Here is a 20,394-nt window from a genome sequence, read left to right on the forward strand (position 1 = left end):
TTTGGCCCTTCCGTAGCTCCCTTTTTGACCAGAGCCTTTAACCGTATTAAGGAGAACGGTGTGCCCCCTAAGGAGATGTTGGATGCTCTGGTCATTACCATACCTAAACCTGGTAAGCCACTGGACTCTACCCTAAATTACAGACCAATCTCTCTCCTAAATAGTGATATTAAATTGTATGCCCTGGCTCTTGCTGCCAGGTTGAATAGGGTTTTGCCGGACCTAATTCACAGGGACCAGGTTGGCTTCGTCAAGGGTCGTCAAACGGTGGATGGTACGAGACGCTTTCTCGACATCATCACAAAAGCGCATTCCGATCGGACGCCTTCTCTCTTGCTATCCCTTGATGCGGAGAAGGCGTTCGATCGAGTGCACTGGGGATATTTGCGAAGTGTGCTGCGTAAGTTTGGTTTTCCCCACTCTTTGGAATCCGCCATTATGGCACTATATACGCTCCCATCTGCTAGAATTTACACGATGGGTACCCTTTCTAATAGTTTCTCACTTAGCAATGGGACTAGACAGGGGTGCCCACTGTCCCCCCTTATATTTACCTTAGTTATGGAGCCGCTTGCTCAATCCATCAGGGACTCCCCAGACATTGCGGGCATTCAAATAGGTAAAGTAGACCACAGGATTGGCTTGTTTGCCGACGATGTTATCATTAGTCTCTCCAACCCCCTGAGTTCTTTAGGCCCAGTTATGGACATTATTGATGCCTTTAGTCGAGTTAGCTTTTATAAGATTAACCCCACAAAGTCGTGTATCTTACCATTGCAGATACCCACTGAGCAACAGCGAGTACTACAAGCTAAATATCCCTTTCAATGGGTCACTGACCAGATTCCTTACCTAGGCATAGTCCTTACTGCGTTGCCTGATAAGACAATTGCTTCTAATTTTGCTGTTATGCGGTCCCTGCTTACCAAAGAAATTGATCACTTCTCCAGGCTTCCTGTCTCATGGGCGGGACGTGTTGCCACTGCTAAGATGATGCTGCTCCCTAAAATTTTATATTTTTTTAGATGCCTGCCGATGATAGTGCCCGCCTTCTTCCTCTCACAACTACAGAGAATGCTCTTACGATTTATTTGGGATGGTAAGCATCCTAGGGTTGGTGCGAATATATTGTATCGCCCTGTGCATGAGGGGGGTATGGGGGTGCCGAACCTTAAAATGTACTATCACGCTGTTCTACTCGATCAGCTTAAAAAATGGTGGTGGCAGGACGCTCCCCCCCTGTGGGTAGATATTGAAGCTGCTGTCCTCAATGTTTCTAATTTTAATAACTTTCTCTGGGCATTGCGCTTTAACCCTACCTTTGCTCCCTCTTCTCCTTTCTCTACTATTGCGGCTGCTATCAGGTTGTGGAGTAAGGTGGCGCGAATTAAAAGTCTTTGTCCACCTAGAGTGAAGGATATCCCTTTAGCTGCTATAGGAGACTATATTCTAGATATAGATTTTAAGCCCTGGATAGATGCGGGCATCCTCACTGTGGCATTGATTAGCGATGCTAATGGGTTGATGCCTTTCACTGATATTGTACGCATGTTCTCTATATCACAGAAAGACTTTTACAAATATTTGAGGCTTAGACATTTTTTGAGGTCTCTCCCTTGGGATAGCTCTCGGCCTCGCACTGCGTATGAACATCATTTCCTGTGCAGGGACTCCTTTACTAGGGGTATCTCCCTTGCTTATGTAGCTTTGACTGAGGAGGAGGGGGAAATGGACAGTACGTTTAAGTCCAGATGGGAGGAGGACCTGGCGCGCAGATTCACGGCTGAGCAGTGGAGCTGTGTCTTTGACATGCACAAAAAATATTCTAAATGTGTTAATCATTTCGAAGCTTCTAGGAAGCTCCTATACCGATGGTACTACACGCCGGTTCGTCTGGCTAAAATATACCCTACCACCTCCCCAGTGTGTTGGAGATGTAACCGGGAAAGTGGTACCTTGCTACACGTGTGGTGGACTTGCCCGTTAATTGCACCTCTTTGGACCGAAATTAAGAAGTTATTGGACAACCTAGTGGACTGCCCCTTCTCATGGGGCCCAGAGAGTGCACTACTATTCCTGTCCCTAGAACAAGTTCCCCCGCATTATATGACCATTTTATATCATATTCTGATAGTTGTGAGGGCTCACATTGCTCGGAGGTGGAAGTCGACTGAGGTGCCGGGTCTTCCTGCCATTCTGGCGGAGGTGCATAGTAACCTCGTGTTGGAGGGATTGATAGCGAAGAGGTGTGGGGCTTCTAATAGCCATATAGCTACTCTGTCCCAGTGGACGGACAGTTGTTCGACCTCAATTAGGGTCGTAGATTAGCTAATCGTATATGCACGATGTATCTCACTCTGATATGTGTATTATGATATGTGTATTATGATTATGATTGTATTGGTGGTCTCTCATTCCTTGTTTTATACATTATATATTGAGGACCTTACTGTTGTTCTTGTTATATGAAAATTTATAAATAAAGTTTAAAAAAAAAAAAAAAGGCCCCGTGGGAGTGCAATGGGCCCCTGTCTTGCTGCTTAGCAATAATGGTATGGGTTTAGGTTCTGCTGTGTGTACTGGTGGTTGACTGCCCCCCAGCCCAGAGTGTGCATGGAAAATTGTCTGGCAGCCTCCCTGACAGCAAGCAGTGATAGTGCCCATGAAGGGCACCTTGTTGGGCCCGCCCCTTTCACGGTTATCGCTTCTCGGCCTTTTGGCTAAGATCAAGTGTAGTATCTGTTCTTATCAGTTTAATATCTGATACGTCCCCTATCTGGGGACCATATATTAAATGGATTTTTGAGAACGGGGGCCGATTTCGAAGCTTGCTTCCGTCGCCCTATGCATTGACCCGATATGGCAGTATCTTCGGGTACAGTGCACCACCCCCTTACAGGGTTAAAAAGAAAGATTCCTACTTTCATTGCTACCTGCTTGCTGGCTAGCCAGCTAGCCAGCCCTGTGGGCCTTGCTGCTGCTGCAGCCAAAAAACAAAAGGTGGTGCTGCTGCTGCTTCTGCTGCTTCTGCTTCTGCTTGTGTCTGGCCGCTGTTGGAGCGTCCAGGCACAGGACTTCTGCTGCTGCTGACTAAATGGCCTCCTTAATTGGATCATTTGAGTAGCCAGCACACCTGTGCAGGTAGGGCATGACATGATAGGCAGCTGCCTTGATAGCGGGTGGGTGCTGAATGTTCCTAATTGACAAAATAAGATTAATGCTTATGAAGAAATATAAAATCTCATCCCTTCCCCAATATCGCGCCACACCCCTACCCCTTAATTCCCTGGTTGAACTTGATGGACATATGTCTTTTTTCGACCGTACTAACTATGTAACTATGTAACATAACATGGGGGGGGGGGGGGGGGTCTCCTGGCTGTTCACACAGGTGTGTCATTGCTGTACATTGACCATGCATTGCTTCTGTGGTATTGCAAAGGCAAAGACAAATGCTTCCAGCCATCCATTGCACTAATGGATTGGTCATCAGCTGGCTGTCTATGTCCCGCATCAATATAGACCAAAGTACAGAGGGTTAGGCTATGCTATTGTGCACCTACCTGATGCATCAGAAGGTGCGAGGCCCTTGCTAAATTCTGTGCACAGACTTTGAGATCTATACTTTAGACTGTATCTAAACCTGCTCCAACATGGACTGACATTCTGGCCTACTTTCAGCCGATGCGACTTGTCTGTCGCTGAACAGTCGCTTTTTATGTATTCAGCACCTATGTATAATGTTGTAAAAATGCTCTAGAAGCTAAAGTCGCAGAAATGTCACACATATTTGGCCTGCAACTTTCTGTGCGACAAATTCAGACAGGAAAAATCAGTATAAATCCTTAGAAAATTATCCCCCAGTGTCTCCATCTGCTGGCGGTATTGAATAAGCATTGCTGCACTGATGGGGTATGCATTAGACGAAAAAAAAGAAGAAAAAGAAGAATAATACGCCCAGAAAAGAGGCGAAAAGGAGAAAAACGTAAAAAAACGTGAAAAAAAAGTAAGAGGAAGAGAAGGGAAAAAAAGGTGGAAATGGGTTTAAAAGTGATTTCGGCGGAGAAATATATATATATATATATATATATATATATATATATATATATACGCGCACACACACACATATATATAAACGTATTCTCCGTTGAGATATTGCAGCCGCTGCTGTGTCCAGGCCCAGGAGCCTTAGCACTGTGCTGTGATGTCACTCAATACCACTGACATCACTAGGTGTAAACAACATCTCTCCTTTGCTGTGTATGTGACTATGGAGCTGTTTGGTGATGTCGTCTATTATGGCCTTCATAGAAGCAACAGGAGATTGTTGCATCCATCTAGAACCCTCAGAACTACAGTGCTATGATGTCACTCACTTCCACAGGCCTTGCAGAGTGTAAACAACAACAACCCAGCTTTGTTGTGTATGTAACCATAGGGATTTGTGATGTCACCTAGAACCTTCACAGCAGCGACAGCTTTATGAGGAGCATCAGCACTGCTCTGCCTGAGCAGAACCATCACCGCCATAGGTTGTCAAATAACCCGGGTTTAACCCACACAGGTAAGTCCAATGGGGTGCAGGCATGTCCTCTATGCTTACAGCTTCCCGTGGGTGTTGGTTTGATACCGTTTGGGGACAGCCAAGGAGGCATCTGCAGGCAACAAAGGTAGGTGTGTGCTTGTGTGTGTGTTTCCTATGCAGATCCTAAGCCCAGTGTCACATGCAAGTAGGAGGAGTAAGAAGGGTTCCTGGCAAATCCGGGTTATGGATTGCATTTAAAAAGGCCCCGTGGGAGTGCAATGGGCCCCTGTCTTGCTGCTTAGCAATAATGGTATGGGTTTAGGTTCTGCTGTGTGTACTGGTGGTTGACTGCCCCCCAGCCCAGAGTGTGCATGGAAAATTGTCTGGCAGCCTCCCTGACAGCAAGCAGTGATAGTGCCCATGAAGGGCACCTTGTTGGGCCCGCCCCTTTCACGGTTATCGCTTCTCGGCCTTTTGGCTAAGATCAAGTGTAGTATCTGTTCTTATCAGTTTAATATCTGATACGTCCCCTATCTGGGGACCATATATTAAATGGATTTTTGAGAACGGGGGCCGATTTCGAAGCTTGCTTCCGTCGCCCTATGCATTGACCCGATATGGCAGTATCTTCGGGTACAGTGCACCACCCCCTTACAGGGTTAAAAAGAAAGATTCCTACTTTCATTGCTACCTGCTTGCTGGCTAGCCAGCTAGCCAGCCCTGTGGGCCTTGCTGCTGCTGCAGCCAAAAAACAAAAGGTGGTGCTGCTGCTGCTTCTGCTGCTTCTGCTTCTGCTTGTGTCTGGCCGCTGTTGGAGCGTCCAGGCACAGGACTTCTGCTGCTGCTGACTAAATGGCCTCCTTAATTGGATCATTTGAGTAGCCAGCACACCTGTGCAGGTAGGGCATGACATGATAGGCAGCTGCCTTGATAGCGGGTGGGTGCTGAATGTTCCTAATTGACAAAATAAGATTAATGCTTATGAAGAAATATAAAATCTCATCCCTTCCCCAATATCGCGCCACACCCCTACCCCTTAATTCCCTGGTTGAACTTGATGGACATATGTCTTTTTTCGACCGTACTAACTATGTAACTATGTAACATAACATGGGGGGGGGGGGTCTCCTGGCTGTTCACACAGGTGTGTCATTGCTGTACATTGACCATGCATTGCTTCTGTGGTATTGCAAAGGCAAAGACAAATGCTTCCAGCCATCCATTGCACTAATGGATTGGTCATCAGCTGGCTGTCTATGTCCCGCATCAATATAGACCAAAGTACAGAGGGTTAGGCTATGCTATTGTGCACCTACCTGATGCATCAGAAGGTGCGAGGCCCTTGCTAAATTCTGTGCACAGACTTTGAGATCTATGCTTTAGACTGTATCTAAACCTGCTCCAACATGGACTGACATTCTGGCCTACTTTCAGCCGATGCGACTTGTCTGTCGCTGAACAGTCGCTTTTTATGTATTCAGCACCTATGTATAATGTTGTAAAAATGCTCTAGAAGCTAAAGTCGCAGAAATGTCACACATATTTGGCCTGCAACTTTCTGTGCGACAAATTCAGACAGGAAAAATCAGTATAAATCCTTAGAAAATTATCCCCCAGTGTCTCCATCTGCTGGCGGTATTGAATAAGCATTGCTGCACTGATGGGGTATGCATTAGACGAAAAAAAAGAAGAAAAAGAAGAATAATACGCCCAGAAAAGAGGCGAAAAGGAGAAAAACGTAAAAAAACGTGAAAAAAAAGTAAGAGGAAGAGAAGGGAAAAAAAGGTGGAAATGGGTTTAAAAGTGATTTCGGCGGAGAAATATATATATATATATATATATATATATATATATATATATATATATACGCGCACACACACACATATATATAAACGTATTCTCCGTTGAGATATTGCAGCCGCTGCTGTGTCCAGGCCCAGGAGCCTTAGCACTGTGCTGTGATGTCACTCAATACCACTGACATCACTAGGTGTAAACAACATCTCTCCTTTGCTGTGTATGTGACTATGGAGCTGTTTGGTGATGTCGTCTATTATGGCCTTCATAGAAGCAACAGGAGATTGTTGCATCCATCTAGAACCCTCAGAACTACAGTGCTATGATGTCACTCACTTCCACAGGCCTTGCAGAGTGTAAACAACAACAACCCAGCTTTGTTGTGTATGTAACCATAGGGATTTGTGATGTCACCTAGAACCTTCACAGCAGCGACAGCTTTATGAGGAGCATCAGCACTGCTCTGCCTGAGCAGAACCATCACCGCCATAGGTTGTCAAATAACCCGGGTTTAACCCACACAGGTAAGTCCAATGGGGTGCAGGCATGTCCTCTATGCTTACAGCTTCCCGTGGGTGTTGGTTTGATACCGTTTGGGGACAGCCAAGGAGGCATCTGCAGGCAACAAAGGTAGGTGTGTGCTTGTGTGTGTGTTTCCTATGCAGATCCTAAGCCCAGTGTCACATGCAAGTAGGAGGAGTAAGAAGGGTTCCTGGCAAATCCGGGTTATGGATTGCATTTAAAAAGGCCCCGTGGGAGTGCAATGGGCCCCTGTCTTGCTGCTTAGCAATAATGGTATGGGTTTAGGTTCTGCTGTGTGTACTGGTGGTTGACTGCCCCCCAGCCCAGAGTGTGCATGGAAAATTGTCTGGCAGCCTCCCTGACAGCAAGCAGTGATAGTGCCCATGAAGGGCACCTTGTTGGGCCCGCCCCTTTCACGGTTATCGCTTCTCGGCCTTTTGGCTAAGATCAAGTGTAGTATCTGTTCTTATCAGTTTAATATCTGATACGTCCCCTATCTGGGGACCATATATTAAATGGATTTTTGAGAACGGGGGCCGATTTCGAAGCTTGCTTCCGTCGCCCTATGCATTGACCCGATATGGCAGTATCTTCGGGTACAGTGCACCACCCCCTTACAGGGTTAAAAAGAAAGATTCCTACTTTCATTGCTACCTGCTTGCTGGCTAGCCAGCTAGCCAGCCCTGTGGGCCTTGCTGCTGCTGCAGCCAAAAAACAAAAGGTGGTGCTGCTGCTGCTTCTGCTGTTTCTGCTTCTGCTTGTGTCTGGCCGCTGTTGGAGCGTCCAGGCACAGGACTTCTGCTGCTGCTGACTAAATGGCCTCCTTAATTGGATCATTTGAGTAGCCAGCACACCTGTGCAGGTAGGGCATGACATGATAGGCAGCTGCCTTGATAGCGGGTGGGTGCTGAATGTTCCTAATTGACAAAATAAGATTAATGCTTATGAAGAAATATAAAATCTCATCCCTTCCCCAATATCGCGCCACACCCCTACCCCTTAATTCCCTGGTTGAACTTGATGGACATATGTCTTTTTTCGACCGTACTAACTATGTAACTATGTAACATAACATGGGGGGGGGGGGGGTCTCCTGGCTGTTCACACAGGTGTGTCATTGCTGTACATTGACCATGCATTGCTTCTGTGGTATTGGCAAAGGCAAAGACAAATGCTTCCAGCCATCCATTGCACTAATGGATTGGTCATCAGCTGGCTGTCTATGTCCCGCATCAATATAGACCAAAGTACAGAGGGTTAGGCTATGCTATTGTGCACCTACCTGATGCATCAGAAGGTGCGAGGCCCTTGCTAAATTCTGTGCACAGACTTTGAGATCTATACTTTAGACTGTATCTAAACCTGCTCCAACATGGACTGACATTCTGGCCTACTTTCAGCCGATGCGACTTGTCTGTCGCTGAACAGTCGCTTTTTATGTATTCAGCACCTATGTATAATGTTGTAAAAATGCTCTAGAAGCTAAAGTCGCAGAAATGTCACACATATTTGGCCTGCAACTTTCTGTGCGACAAATTCAGACAGGAAAAATCAGTATAAATCCTTAGAAAATTATCCCCCAGTGTCTCCATCTGCTGGCGGTATTGAATAAGCATTGCTGCACTGATGGGGTATGCATTAGACGAAAAAAAGAAGAAAAAGAAGAATAATACGCCCAGAAAAGAGGCGAAAAGGAGAAAAACGTAAAAAAACGTGAAAAAAAAGTAAGAGGAAGAGAAGGGAAAAAAAGGTGGAAATGGGTTTAAAAGTGATTTCGGCGGAGAAATATATATATATATATATATATATATATATATATATATATATATATATATATATATACGCGCACACACACACATAGATATAAACGTATTCTCCGTTGAGATATTGCAGCCGCTGCTGTGTCCAGGCCCAGGAGCCTTAGCACTGTGCTGTGATGTCACTCAATACCACTGACATCACTAGGTGTAAACAACATCTCTCCTTTGCTGTGTATGTGACTATGGAGCTGTTTGGTGATGTCGTCTATTATGGCCTTCATAGAAGCAACAGGAGATTGTTGCATCCATCTAGAACCCTCAGAACTACAGTGCTATGATGTCACTCACTTCCACAGGCCTTGCAGAGTGTAAACAACAACAACCCAGCTTTGTTGTGTATGTAACCATAGGGATTTGTGATGTCACCTAGAACCTTCACAGCAGCGACAGCTTTATGAGGAGCATCAGCACTGCTCTGCCTGAGCAGAACCATCACCGCCATAGGTTGTCAAATAACCCGGATTTAACCCACACAGGTAAGTCCAATGGGGTGCAAGGCATGTCCTCTATGCTTACAGCTTCCCGTGGGTGGTGTTGGTTTGATACCGTTTGGGGACAGCCAAGGAGGCATCTGCAGGCAACAAAGGTAGGTGTGTGCTTGTGTGTGTGTTTCCTATGCAGATCCTAAGCCCAGTGTCACATGCAAGTAGGAGGAGTAAGAAGGGTTCCTGGCAAATCCGGGTTATGGATTGCATTTAAAAAGGCCCCGTGGGAGTGCAATGGGCCCCTGTCTTGCTGCTTAGCAATAATGGTATGGGTTTAGGTTCTGCTGTGTGTACTGGTGGTTGACTGCCCCCCAGCCCAGAGTGTGCATGGAAAATTGTCTGGCAGCCTCCCTGACAGCAAGCAGTGATAGTGCCCATGAAGGGCACCTTGTTGGGCCCGCCCCTTTCACGGTTATCGCTTCTCGGCCTTTTGGCTAAGATCAAGTGTAGTATCTGTTCTTATCAGTTTAATATCTGATACGTCCCCTATCTGGGGACCATATATTAAATGGATTTTTGAGAACGGGGGCCGATTTCGAAGCTTGCTTCCGTCGCCCTATGCATTGACCCGATATGGCAGTATCTTCGGGTACAGTGCACCACCCCCTTACAGGGTTAAAAAGAAAGATTCCTACTTTCATTGCTACCTGCTTGCTGGCTAGCCAGCTAGCCAGCCCTGTGGGCCTTGCTGCTGCTGCAGCCAAAAAACAAAAGGTGGTGCTGCTGCTGCTTCTGCTGCTTCTGCTTCTGCTTGTGTCTGGCCGCTGTTGGAGCGTCCAGGCACAGGACTTCTGCTGCTGCTGACTAAATGGCCTCCTTAATTGGATCATTTGAGTAGCCAGCACACCTGTGCAGGTAGGGCATGACATGATAGGCAGCTGCCTTGATAGCGGGTGGGTGCTGAATGTTCCTAATTGACAAAATAAGATTAATGCTTATGAAGAAATATAAAATCTCATCCCTTCCCCAATATCGCGCCACACCCCTACCCCTTAATTCCCTGGTTGAACTTGATGGACATATGTCTTTTTTCGACCGTACTAACTATGTAACTATGTAACATAACATGGGGGGGGGGGGGGGTCTCCTGGCTGTTCACACAGGTGTGTCATTGCTGTACATTGACCATGCATTGCTTCTGTGGTATTGCAAAGGCAAAGACAAATGCTTCCAGCCATCCATTGCACTAATGGATTGGTCATCAGCTGGCTGTCTATGTCCCGCATCAATATAGACCAAAGTACAGAGGGTTAGGCTATGCTATTGTGCACCTACCTGATGCATCAGAAGGTGCGAGGCCCTTGCTAAATTCTGTGCACAGACTTTGAGATCTATACTTTAGACTGTATCTAAACCTGCTCCAACATGGACTGACATTCTGGCCTACTTTCAGCCGATGCGACTTGTCTGTCGCTGAACAGTCGCTTTTTATGTATTCAGCACCTATGTATAATGTTGTAAAAATGCTCTAGAAGCTAAAGTCGCAGAAATGTCACACATATTTGGCCTGCAACTTTCTGTGCGACAAATTCAGACAGGAAAAATCAGTATAAATCCTTAGAAAATTATCCCCCAGTGTCTCCATCTGCTGGCGGTATTGAATAAGCATTGCTGCACTGATGGGGGGTATGCATTAGACGAAAAAAAAGAAGAAAAAGAAGAATAATACGCCCAGAAAAGAGGCGAAAAGGAGAAAAACGTAAAAAAACGTGAAAAAAAAGTAAGAGGAAGAGAAGGGAAAAAAAGGTGGAAATGGGTTTAAAAGTGATTTCGGCGGAGAAATATATATATATATATATATATATATATATATATACGCGCACACACACACATATATATAAACGTATTCTCCGTTGAGATATTGCAGCCGCTGCTGTGTCCAGGCCCAGGAGCCTTAGCACTGTGCTGTGATGTCACTCAATACCACTGACATCACTAGGTGTAAACAACATCTCTCCTTTGCTGTGTATGTGACTATGGAGCTGTTTGGTGATGTCGTCTATTATGGCCTTCATAGAAGCAACAGGAGATTGTTGCATCCATCTAGAACCCTCAGAACTACAGTGCTATGATGTCACTCACTTCCACAGGCCTTGCAGAGTGTAAACAACAACAACCCAGCTTTGTTGTGTATGTAACCATAGGGATTTGTGATGTCACCTAGAACCTTCACAGCAGCGACAGCTTTATGAGGAGCATCAGCACTGCTCTGCCTGAGCAGAACCATCACCGCCATAGGTTGTCAAATAACCCGGATTTAACCCACACAGGTAAGTCCAATGGGGTGCAGGCATGTCCTCTATGCTTACAGCTTCCCGTGGGTGTTGGTTTGATACCGTTTGGGGACAGCCAAGGAGGCATCTGCAGGCAACAAAGGTAGGTGTGTGCTTGTGTGTGTGTTTCCTATGCAGATCCTAAGCCCAGTGTCACATGCAAGTAGGAGGAGTAAGAAGGGTTCCTGGCAAATCCGGGTTATGGATTGCATTTAAAAAGGCCCCGTGGGAGTGCAATGGGCCCCTGTCTTGCTGCTTAGCAATAATGGTATGGGTTTAGGTTCTGCTGTGTGTACTGGTGGTTGACTGCCCCCCAGCCCAGAGTGTGCATGGAAAATTGTCTGGCAGCCTCCCTGACAGCAAGCAGTGATAGTGCCCATGAAGGGCACCTTGTTGGGCCCGCCCCTTTCACGGTTATCGCTTCTCGGCCTTTTGGCTAAGATCAAGTGTAGTATCTGTTCTTATCAGTTTAATATCTGATACGTCCCCTATCTGGGGACCATATATTAAATGGATTTTTGAGAACGGGGGCCGATTTCGAAGCTTGCTTCCGTCGCCCTATGCATTGACCCGATATGGCAGTATCTTCGGGTACAGTGCACCACCCCCTTACAGGGTTAAAAAGAAAGATTCCTACTTTCATTGCTACCTGCTTGCTGGCTAGCCAGCTAGCCAGCCCTGTGGGCCTTGCTGCTGCTGCAGCCAAAAAACAAAAGGTGGTGCTGCTGCTGCTTCTGCTGCTTCTGCTTCTGCTTGTGTCTGGCCGCTGTTGGAGCGTCCAGGCACAGGACTTCTGCTGCTGCTGACTAAATGGCCTCCTTAATTGGATCATTTGAGTAGCCAGCACACCTGTGCAGGTAGGGCATGACATGATAGGCAGCTGCCTTGATAGCGGGTGGGTGCTGAATGTTCCTAATTGACAAAATAAGATTAATGCTTATGAAGAAATATAAAATCTCATCCCTTCCCCAATATCGCGCCACACCCCTACCCCTTAATTCCCTGGTTGAACTTGATGGACATATGTCTTTTTTCGACCGTACTAACTATGTAACTATGTAACATAACATGGGGGGGGGGGGGGGGGGTCTCCTGGCTGTTCACACAGGTGTGTCATTGCTGTACATTGACCATGCATTGCTTCTGTGGTATTGCAAAGGCAAAGACAAATGCTTCCAGCCATCCATTGCACTAATGGATTGGTCATCAGCTGGCTGTCTATGTCCCGCATCAATATAGACCAAAGTACAGAGGGTTAGGCTATGCTATTGTGCACCTACCTGATGCATCAGAAGGTGCGAGGCCCTTGCTAAATTCTGTGCACAGACTTTGAGATCTATACTTTAGACTGTATCTAAACCTGCTCCAACATGGACTGACATTCTGGCCTACTTTCAGCCGATGCGACTTGTCTGTCGCTGAACAGTCGCTTTTTATGTATTCAGCACCTATGTATAATGTTGTAAAAATGCTCTAGAAGCTAAAGTCGCAGAAATGTCACACATATTTGGCCTGCAACTTTCTGTGCGACAAATTCAGACAGGAAAAATCAGTATAAATCCTTAGAAAATTATCCCCCAGTGTCTCCATCTGCTGGCGGTATTGAATAAGCATTGCTGCACTGATGGGGTATGCATTAGACGAAAAAAAAGAAGAAAAAGAAGAATAATACGCCCAGAAAAGAGGCGAAAAGGAGAAAAACGTAAAAAAACGTGAAAAAAAAGTAAGAGGAAGAGAAGGGAAAAAAAGGTGGAAATGGGTTTAAAAGTGATTTCGGCGGAGAAATATATATATATATATATATATATATATATATATACGCGCACACACACACATATATATAAACGTATTCTCCGTTGAGATATTGCAGCCGCTGCTGTGTCCAGGCCCAGGAGCCTTAGCACTGTGCTGTGATGTCACTCAATACCACTGACATCACTAGGTGTAAACAACATCTCTCCTTTGCTGTGTATGTGACTATGGAGCTGTTTGGTGATGTCGTCTATTATGGCCTTCATAGAAGCAACAGGAGATTGTTGCATCCATCTAGAACCCTCAGAACTACAGTGCTATGATGTCACTCACTTCCACAGGCCTTGCAGAGTGTAAACAACAACAACCCAGCTTTGTTGTGTATGTAACCATAGGGATTTGTGATGTCACCTAGAACCTTCACAGCAGCGACAGCTTTATGAGGAGCATCAGCACTGCTCTGCCTGAGCAGAACCATCACCGCCATAGGTTGTCAAATAACCCGGATTTAACCCACACAGGTAAGTCCAATGGGGTGCAGGCATGTCCTCTATGCTTACAGCTTCCCGTGGGGTGTTGGTTTGATACCGTTTGGGGACAGCCAAGGAGGCATCTGCAGGCAACAAAGGTAGGTGTGTGCTTGTGTGTGTGTTTCCTATGCAGATCCTAAGCCCAGTGTCACATGCAAGTAGGAGGAGTAAGAAGGGTTCCTGGCAAATCCGGGTTATGGATTGCATTTAAAAAGGCCCCGTGGGAGTGCAATGGGCCCCTGTCTTGCTGCTTAGCAATAATGGTATGGGTTTAGGTTCTGCTGTGTGTACTGGTGGTTGACTGCCCCCCAGCCCAGAGTGTGCATGGAAAATTGTCTGGCAGCCTCCCTGACAGCAAGCAGTGATAGTGCCCATGAAGGGCACCTTGTTGGGCCCGCCCCTTTCACGGTTATCGCTTCTCGGCCTTTTGGCTAAGATCAAGTGTAGTATCTGTTCTTATCAGTTTTCATGCTGGTGGGGATGGGTGCTGCATGGAGGATGCAGGTGTACCAGGGCTTTCCGGGGCTGGTTCTGAGGAATCAGCTCGACGGCTGCCCCGATGTGACCTGTTCCCTCCGGGTCTCGCCATGAGGCTGAGAGGGTCTAGAGCCGAGGTACTTTTGTGCCTCGGGGAGTGGTGACCCCGAGGTGCCGAAACTCACTGGGAGAATAGGCTCACTGAGTTGAAGCACGGGCACCATAATCTCTTCACCTTGTGGCACTCACCTCTTGATTCCCGGCCTTCTGGCTAGGATCAGAGAAATTTTTATAGATCCGGCCGGATGTCCGGGCAGTATATCTGCACACATTCACTTATTTATTTATTTTTTGTCTCACTGTGTCACTTTTTGCGTGTTGTGTGTTCACAGGATTTGTCAGGATGCGGTAGCCCTTCTGGGTGTCCCTCCTGGCGGTCTAGGGGAGGTGTGTGTGGCCATTAGGTTCCGCACCTCCCTGCAAACACCCCGGGTACTCCTGCTTCGCAGGGTACCTACCGTAATCGGCTCTGCGGGCAGATACCTTGGCTAACGCCAAGGGGGATGCCGGGAGCATTTGTGGTCCCCTAGTAGCTTCGGCGAAAAGGGACATCGAACCTGGAACCTCGCAGGTACCTTTTGGTCCGGAGGCGAAGGGTAAGGTTTGTTGGGGGGCCTCTCTCCTATCGGAGAAGGGCTTGCGATAGACCGCATCCTTTGTGCACGTTTTTTTAGTGTAACACGTTTGCACTTTTTCTTGCACTTTGGGTGAATCGAAAGCACGTTCCTCGGCTTTAAAAAAAAAAAAAAAAAAAAAAAAAAATCTGTTCTTATCAGTTTAATATCTGATACGTCCCCTATCTGGGGACCATATATTAAATGGATTTTTGAGAACGGGGGCCGATTTCGAAGCTTGCTTCCGTCGCCCTATGCATTGACCCGATATGGCAGTATCTTCGGGTACAGTGCACCACCCCCTTACAGGGTTAAAAAGAAAGATTCCTACTTTCATTGCTACCTGCTTGCTGGCTAGCCAGCTAGCCAGCCCTGTGGGCCTTGCTGCTGCTGCAGCCAAAAAACAAAAGGTGGTGCTGCTGCTGCTTCTGCTGCTTCTGCTTCTGCTTGTGTCTGGCCGCTGTTGGAGCGTCCAGGCACAGGACTTCTGCTGCTGCTGACTAAATGGCCTCCTTAATTGGATCATTTGAGTAGCCAGCACACCTGTGCAGGTAGGGCATGACATGATAGGCAGCTGCCTTGATAGCGGGTGGGTGCTGAATGTTCCTAATTGACAAAATAAGATTAATGCTTATGAAGAAATATAAAATCTCATCCCTTCCCCAATATCGCGCCACACCCCTACCCCTTAATTCCCTGGTTGAACTTGATGGACATATGTCTTTTTTCGACCGTACTAACTATGTAACTATGTAACATAACATGGGGGGGGGGGGGGGGGGGTCTCCTGGCTGTTCACACAGGTGTGTCATTGCTGTACATTGACCATGCATTGCTTCTGTGGTATTGCAAAGGCAAAGACAAATGCTTCCAGCCATCCATTGCACTAATGGATTGGTCATCAGCTGGCTGTCTATGTCCCGCATCAATATAGACCAAAGTACAGAGGGTTAGGCTATGCTATTGTGCACCTACCTGATGCATCAGAAGGTGCGAGGCCCTTGCTAAATTCTGTGCACAGACTTTGAGATCTATACTTTAGACTGTATCTAAACCTGCTCCAACATGGACTGACATTCTGGCCTACTTTCAGCCGATGCGACTTGTCTGTCGCTGAACAGTCGCTTTTTATGTATTCAGCACCTATGTATAATGTTGTAAAAATGCTCTAGAAGCTAAAGTCGCAGAAATGTCACACATATTTGGCCTGCAACTTTCTGTGCGACAAATTCAGACAGGAAAAATCAGTATAAATCCTTAGAAAATTATCCCCCAGTGTCTCCATCTGCTGGCGGTATTGAATAAGCATTGCTGCACTGATGGGGTATGCATTAGACGAAAAAAAGAAGAAAAAGAAGAATAATACGCCCAGAAAAGAGGCGAAAAGGAGAAAAACGTAAAAAAACGTGAAAAAAAAGTAAGAGGAAGAGAAGGGAAAAAAAGGTGGAAATGGGTTTAAAAGTGATTTCGGCGGAGAAATATATATATATATATATATATATATATATATATACGCGCACACACACACATATATATAAACGTATTCTCCGTTGAGATATTGCAGCCGCTGCTGTGTCCAGGCCCAGGAGCCTTAGCACTGTGCTGTGATGTCACTCAATACCACTGACATCACTAGGTGTAAACAACATCTCTCCTTTGCTGTGTATGTGACTATGGAGCTGTTTGGTGATGTCGTCTATTATGGCCTTCATAGAAGCAACAGGAGATTGTTGCATCCATCTAGAACCCTCAGAACTACAGTGCTATGATGTCACTCACTTCCACAGGCCTTGCAGAGTGTAAACAACAACAACCCAGCTTTGTTGTGTATGTAACCATAGGGATTTGTGATGTCACCTAGAACCTTCACAGCAGCGACAGCTTTATGAGGAGCATCAGCACTGCTCTGCCTGAGCAGAACCATCACCGCCATAGGTTGTCAAATAACCCGGATTTAACCCACACAGGTAAGTCCAATGGGGTGCAGGCATGTCCTCTATGCTTACAGCTTCCCGTGGGTGTTGGTTTGATACCGTTTGGGGACAGCCAAGGAGGCATCTGCAGGCAACAAAGGTAGGTGTGTGCTTGTGTGTGTGTTTCCTATGCAGATCCTAAGCCCAGTGTCACATGCAAGTAGGAGGAGTAAGAAGGGTTCCTGGCAAATCCGGGTTATGGATTGCATTTAAAAAGGCCCCGTGGGAGTGCAATGGGCCCCTGTCTTGCTGCTTAGCAATAATGGTATGGGTTTAGGTTCTGCTGTGTGTACTGGTGGTTGACTGCCCCCCAGCCCAGAGTGTGCATGGAAAATTGTCTGGCAGCCTCCCTGACAGCAAGCAGTGATAGTGCCCATGAAGGGCACCTTGTTGGGCCCGCCCCTTTCACGGTTATCGCTTCTCGGCCTTTTGGCTAAGATCAAGTGTAGTATCTGTTCTTATCAGTTTAATATCTGATACGTCCCCTATCTGGGGACCATATATTAAATGGATTTTTGAGAACGGGGGCCGATTTCGAAGCTTGCTTCCGTCGCCCTATGCATTGACCCGATATGGCAGTATCTTCGGGTACAGTGCACCACCCCCTTACAGGGTTAAAAAGAAAGATTCCTACTTTCATTGCTACCTGCTTGCTGGCTAGCCAGCTAGCCAGCCCTGTGGGCCTTGCTGCTGCTGCAGCCAAAAAACAAAAGGTGGTGCTGCTGCTGCTTCTGCTGCTTCTGCTTCTGCTTGTGTCTGGCCGCTGTTGGAGCGTCCAGGCACAGGACTTCTGCTGCTGCTGACTAAATGGCCTCCTTAATTGGATCATTTGAGTAGCCAGCACACCTGTGCAGGTAGGGCATGACATGATAGGCAGCTGCCTTGATAGCGGGTGGGTGCTGAATGTTCCTAATTGACAAAATAAGATTAATGCTTATGAAGAAATATAAAATCTCATCCCTTCCCCAATATCGCGCCACACCCCTACCCCTTAATTCCCTGGTTGAACTTGATGGACATATGTCTTTTTTCGACCGTACTAACTATGTAACTATGTAACATAACATGGGGGGGGGGGGGGGGGGGTCTCCTGGCTGTTCACACAGGTGTGTCATTGCTGTACATTGACCATGCATTGCTTCTGTGGTATTGCAAAGGCAAAGACAAATGCTTCCAGCCATCCATTGCACTAATGGATTGGTCATCAGCTGGCTGTCTATGTCCCGCATCAATATAGACCAAAGTACAGAGGGTTAGGCTATGCTATTGTGCACCTACCTGATGCATCAGAAGGTGCGAGGCCCTTGCTAAATTCTGTGCACAGACTTTGAGATCTATACTTTAGACTGTATCTAAACCTGCTCCAACATGGACTGACATTCTGGCCTACTTTCAGCCGATGCGACTTGTCTGTCGCTGAACAGTCGCTTTTTATGTATTCAGCACCTATGTATAATGTTGTAAAAATGCTCTAGAAGCTAAAGTCGCAGAAATGTCACACATATTTGGCCTGCAACTTTCTGTGCGACAAATTCAGACAGGAAAAATCAGTATAAATCCTTAGAAAATTATCCCCCAGTGTCTCCATCTGCTGGCGGTATTGAATAAGCATTGCTGCACTGATGGGGTATGCATTAGACGAAAAAAAAGAAGAAAAAGAAGAATAATACGCCCAGAAAAGAGGCGAAAAGGAGAAAAACGTAAAAAAACGTGAAAAAAAAGTAAGAGGAAGAGAAGGGAAAAAAAGGTGGAAATGGGTTTAAAAGTGATTTCGGCGGAGAAATATATATATATATATATATATATATATATATATACGCGCACACACACACATATATATAAACGTATTCTCCGTTGAGATATTGCAGCCGCTGCTGTGTCCAGGCCCAGGAGCCTTAGCACTGTGCTGTGATGTCACTCAATACCACTGACATCACTAGGTGTAAACAACATCTCTCCTTTGCTGTGTATGTGACTATGGAGCTGTTTGGTGATGTCGTCTATTATGGCCTTCATAGAAGCAACAGGAGATTGTTGCATCCATCTAGAACCCTCAGAACTACAGTGCTATGATGTCACTCACTTCCACAGGCCTTGCAGAGTGTAAACAACAACAACCCAGCTTTGTTGTGTATGTAACCATAGGGATTTGTGATGTCACCTAGAACCTTCACAGCAGCGACAGCTTTATGAGGAGCATCAGCACTGCTCTGCCTGAGCAGAACCATCACCGCCATAGGTTGTCAAATAACCCGGATTTAACCCACACAGGTAAGTCCAATGGGGTGCAGGCATGTCCTCTATGCTTACAGCTTCCCGTGGGTGTTGGTTTGATACCGTTTGGGGACAGCCAAGGAGGCATCTGCAGGCAACAAAGGTAGGTGTGTGCTTGTGTGTGTGTTTCCTATGCAGATCCTAAGCCCAGTGTCACATGCAAGTAGGAGGAGTAAGAAGGGTTCCTGGCAAATCCGGGTTATGGATTGCATTTAAAAAGGCCCCGTGGGAGTGCAATGGGCCCCTGTCTTGCTGCTTAGCAATAATGGTATGGGTTTAGGTTCTGCTGTGTGTACTGGTGGTTGACTGCCCCCCAGCCCAGAGTGTGCATGGAAAATTGTCTGGCAGCCTCCCTGACAGCAAGCAGTGATAGTGCCCATGAAGGGCACCTTGTTGGGCCCGCCCCTTTCACGGTTATCGCTTCTCGGCCTTTTGGCTAAGATCAAGTGTAGTATCTGTTCTTATCAGTTTAATATCTGATACGTCCCCTATCTGGGGACCATATATTAAATGGATTTTTGAGAACGGGGGCCGATTTCGAAGCTTGCTTCCGTCGCCCTATGCATTGACCCGATATGGCAGTATCTTCGGGTACAGTGCACCACCCCCTTACAGGGTTAAAAAGAAAGATTCCTACTTTCATTGCTACCTGCTTGCTGGCTAGCCAGCTAGCCAGCCCTGTGGGCCTTGCTGCTGCTGCAGCCAAAAAACAAAAAGGTGGTGCTGCTGCTGCTTCTGCTGCTTCTGCTTCTGCTTGTGTCTGGCCGCTGTTGGAGCGTCCAGGCACAGGACTTCTGCTGCTGCTGACTAAATGGCCTCCTTAATTGGATCATTTGAGTAGCCAGCACACCTGTGCAGGTAGGGCATGACATGATAGGCAGCTGCCTTGATAGCGGGTGGGTGCTGAATGTTCCTAATTGACAAAATAAGATTAATGCTTATGAAGAAATATAAAATCTCATCCCTTCCCCAATATCGCGCCACACCCCTACCCCTTAATTCCCTGGTTGAACTTGATGGACATATGTCTTTTTTCGACCGTACTAACTATGTAACTATGTAACATAACATGGGGGGGGGGGGGGGGGGGTCTCCTGGCTGTTCACACAGGTGTGTCATTGCTGTACATTGACCATGCATTGCTTCTGTGGTATTGCAAAGGCAAAGACAAATGCTTCCAGCCATCCATTGCACTAATGGATTGGTCATCAGCTGGCTGTCTATGTCCCGCATCAATATAGACCAAAGTACAGAGGGTTAGGCTATGCTATTGTGCACCTACCTGATGCATC

At 46.5% G+C, this 20,394-nt stretch overlaps 8 non-coding genes and 1 pseudogene across 8 annotated transcripts; all 9 read left to right on the forward strand.

Annotated features, from left to right (window-relative positions):
• The first annotated feature begins 2,700 nt into the window (after positions 1–2,700).
• LOC130332084 (U2 spliceosomal RNA) lies at positions 2,701–2,891 on the forward strand. Its single transcript, XR_008874837.1, has one exon. It is a non-coding gene; the product is annotated as a U2 spliceosomal RNA (small nuclear RNA).
• A 2,092-nt stretch (positions 2,892–4,983) lies between these two features.
• On the forward strand, positions 4,984–5,174 carry LOC130332086 (U2 spliceosomal RNA). The gene has a single exon (XR_008874838.1). It is a non-coding gene; the product is annotated as a U2 spliceosomal RNA (small nuclear RNA).
• A 2,091-nt stretch (positions 5,175–7,265) lies between these two features.
• Positions 7,266–7,456, forward strand: LOC130332087 (U2 spliceosomal RNA). The gene has a single exon (XR_008874839.1). It is a non-coding gene; the product is annotated as a U2 spliceosomal RNA (small nuclear RNA).
• Positions 7,457–9,563: 2,107 nt separating this feature from the next.
• Positions 9,564–9,754, forward strand: LOC130332088 (U2 spliceosomal RNA). The gene has a single exon (XR_008874840.1). It is a non-coding gene; the product is annotated as a U2 spliceosomal RNA (small nuclear RNA).
• Positions 9,755–11,838: 2,084 nt separating this feature from the next.
• LOC130332090 (U2 spliceosomal RNA) lies at positions 11,839–12,029 on the forward strand. Its single transcript, XR_008874842.1, has one exon. It is a non-coding gene; the product is annotated as a U2 spliceosomal RNA (small nuclear RNA).
• A 2,086-nt stretch (positions 12,030–14,115) lies between these two features.
• On the forward strand, positions 14,116–14,275 carry LOC130332125 (U2 spliceosomal RNA; annotated as a pseudogene).
• Positions 14,276–14,967: 692 nt separating this feature from the next.
• LOC130332121 (U2 spliceosomal RNA) lies at positions 14,968–15,156 on the forward strand. Its single transcript, XR_008874870.1, has one exon. It is a non-coding gene; the product is annotated as a U2 spliceosomal RNA (small nuclear RNA).
• Positions 15,157–17,241: 2,085 nt separating this feature from the next.
• Positions 17,242–17,432, forward strand: LOC130332091 (U2 spliceosomal RNA). The gene has a single exon (XR_008874843.1). It is a non-coding gene; the product is annotated as a U2 spliceosomal RNA (small nuclear RNA).
• Positions 17,433–19,518: 2,086 nt separating this feature from the next.
• On the forward strand, positions 19,519–19,709 carry LOC130332092 (U2 spliceosomal RNA). The gene has a single exon (XR_008874844.1). It is a non-coding gene; the product is annotated as a U2 spliceosomal RNA (small nuclear RNA).
• Positions 19,710–20,394: the final 685 nt, after the last annotated feature.

Source organism: Hyla sarda, unplaced genomic scaffold (assembly GCF_029499605.1).
Source record: "Hyla sarda isolate aHylSar1 unplaced genomic scaffold, aHylSar1.hap1 scaffold_369, whole genome shotgun sequence".
Classification (NCBI taxonomy): Eukaryota; Metazoa; Chordata; class Amphibia; order Anura; family Hylidae; genus Hyla; species Hyla sarda.